Source organism: Sorex araneus, chromosome 4, assembly GCF_027595985.1.
Source record: "Sorex araneus isolate mSorAra2 chromosome 4, mSorAra2.pri, whole genome shotgun sequence".
Taxonomy (NCBI): Eukaryota; Metazoa; Chordata; class Mammalia; order Eulipotyphla; family Soricidae; genus Sorex; species Sorex araneus.
The window spans coordinates 188,946,264-188,949,328 of record NC_073305.1 but is presented as its reverse complement, the minus strand read 5'-3'; positions in this window follow the sequence as shown (position 1 = coordinate 188,949,328).

Here is a 3,065-nt window from a genome sequence, read left to right as displayed (position 1 = left end):
ACCAGAATACAGAGAAGACAGTATTTATAGATACCTTAAATTTGGTTTCCAAGATGCACTCTGTGAATAAGCAGTGATCTGGAATAACGAGTATTTCTTATTTATGAATGTTTGGATCTGTAAGTTTGATTCTACTGCTGGAAAAGTGGAAACAAGCAACATGTGCAAAGTGAAGGGGCGACTAAATTGTGATGCTGCACACACACGTAATACTCGGTAGTCACGTCAGTGAATCCTCCGATATCTGTGGCACAATGTGCGAAGGTATCACCTGCACAGTGTGGAATGAGAACAGGAGGGTGTGAGTGTTGTCTTCAAAGATACCGTTAATAGATACTCAGTACAATTATAGGTACATGCAAATCGAACATGCATCTGTTACTTAGAAAATACAAGCAACATTAGAAAAAGAGCACAAAAGTGATTATAGTGATAGCACCTGGGGCGTGAAGATAGGAAGTAGAATTGAGAAGGATTAAAGAAACAGCTCTCATTATTTTTGTCTAGAAATTATCTACATTTCTTTAAAATAAAGTACAAATTAGTTCTGGAAGAATGCTTTGAATTCTATCTGTGCAACATTTATCAACACTTGCTCTTTATGCATGTATAATCATTAGTGAAGTTGTCTCAAATATTTCCAGGGAACACTTAAGCAACATTATTCAAATTAAGATTTCAAAACTGTAGATCTAAACATTTAAAACTCCATGATTAGATTCCTGTTAATATGAAAGTTGTATTGACCTTAAGGGAATGAAAAATAAGACATGCATCTTTATTACAATATAGCAGAGTTATCTTTATTTTATGGATAAAAGTTCTTGGAGAAGTATAATATTAAAACTTTAATTCTAGGAAATTTTTTCCCCTAGACCAGAACCCTTTGCTAATGGACCTCAGAAAGGTGTTTCTGATATTGGTGATGAGTGGTCTCTAGATTTTCAGGCACCTGAAAAATAATGTCTAGAACAAACTCTTTCTTGAAAGCTTTGATTGTTCTATTCATGGTTGTGGAAGAAATATTCAGAAGGAGATAACCTACTGCTTATGAAAAATGTTAAGTAATTCAACATCCTAGATTGGGTGCAATTACTTTTTGGAGGACAAAATGTCCGAGTGCATTGGTCCACCCATAGATTGAACTGAGTTGCAAGAAATAAGAAAAAGATATGCAGATTTATCTTCCCCAAGAATCAATGTTCTGTGAAAAATACACAGCAGACATTTAACCACCATTTAAGCCACTTAATAACCAAACTTTCAAATGTGCCTCTGTTGAAGACTATACAAGTTTTCTCCTAACAAGTTGATAATAGGGTTTTGCCTAATGTATCATCTGCTACACTGAATATAACAATACTATTATTACCTGTCAGAGGAGAGGACTTTATACTTGGCGTGGAAAACGACTGCTGAGATGAAAGATACAATGAGTAGTCAGCCCTACTTGTTATTAGCACACTATATTTAGAGGCTATTGGTATTCTTGTGCAGTTTCTTTACCACTGTAGCTGAGATTTATGGCAGTTAAAAGCGTTATCTAAATGAGCAGACGAAAAAAATAAAGTGAAAATCTCTCACATGACTAACTGTAAAATATCATAAAACAAATAAATTAATTCAATTGCATGCTCCGAATGACATTTTCAGAGCATTGCTTTTGGTTAATGTCTTTTTGAAAGAAGAATTGCTGGGCTCTGTAAAAAGAAGAGCATTTTAAAAACTGTTCCTTGATAATCATCACTGATATGTTTCCAATTTACAAAGTACTCTCTGTAGAAATGAAGCACACCCTTTGCTGTTCTGTGGGGGTCAGAAAATATTTTATTTGGACTATAATTTCTAAAATAGTGAAAGCTTATTGACTCATTTCTAAAGCAGGAAATGTAGAATGTGGAAAACAGAGAGAAATGAAGCAAATATGACCAAGTAATTTTGAGAATGCCGGGGTTGTTTCCACCTCAAAGACAAAGCTCACTTTATATGAGCAGAGAACAAATTTGCATGGTTTCATTTCAGTGAGAAGAAGAGGAACTCACTCTCATTTCAGATGTCTCATTTCTTCTGGGTTCCCGGGCCCTATAATGAAAAGAACCATTCAGAAAAATCTTAGGTGTGTATAGAAAAAGAGAATAATAATGGGGGGAGAAATGCTTAGGTAAGGATTGGGTCCTGAGTACCTTTGATAAATCCTCCACTCTTCATCCACAATAAAAACAAATCCAGGTATAAGAAACAGGCTGGAAATGGCACAAGAGCACCGATAGAGGGCTTTGTTCACTCTACTGGTGAGGGAACTACACGTGCCACACCATAAATGTTAAGAATATTGAACACATATGAGCTAAGCTATAATCACTTTCTTAAAGACAGTCCAGGACACCGTGTACATGAGAACTAAAAGTGTAATACTATTATAGCCATATTGCCTAAACTAAAACAAAAATAAAACCTTTAAAACTTATTTTTAAATCATTTACAAAGTCATTCATAGTTGGGTTTTAACTATATACGTTTCAGCACCAATTCCACCACCAGTGTCTTCTTCCATCTCCGAGGTTCCCAGATTATTTCCCACTCACTTCCCATTCCTACCCTGGCACCTTGACAGACACATTTTTAAGACTGACTGTTGAAGTTTGCATCTCTTGCTTTGTGTGCTGATGGTTCTGAGGTTTGGGTATTTAGTTCTACCTCTCACTTACATCATCAATGTACTTGGGACCCCTTGACCTCTGTTCCTCATTGCTTCCTGTCTATCTCTTCTTTTCCCCTCAATTTCTTTCCGTCTCTTCCCTGTACTCTGGGGCCCAGCGTGTCTAGGCGTCCCCACTTTGAAACACTGCATTCCTTCCTCCAGTTAGTCTAAATGCCACATTTAAGTGAAGTCATCTTGTACTTTTCCTCCTTCTTCTGGCTTACTTCACTTAACATGTTATCTTCCAGTTCCATCCATGTGAAGTTTCATCCATTTCATGGTTTCATTGTTTTTGATAGCTGAGTAGCAGACCATATGGTGTATATATACCATATCTTCAGAATGCAGGCATCTGTCATTGGGC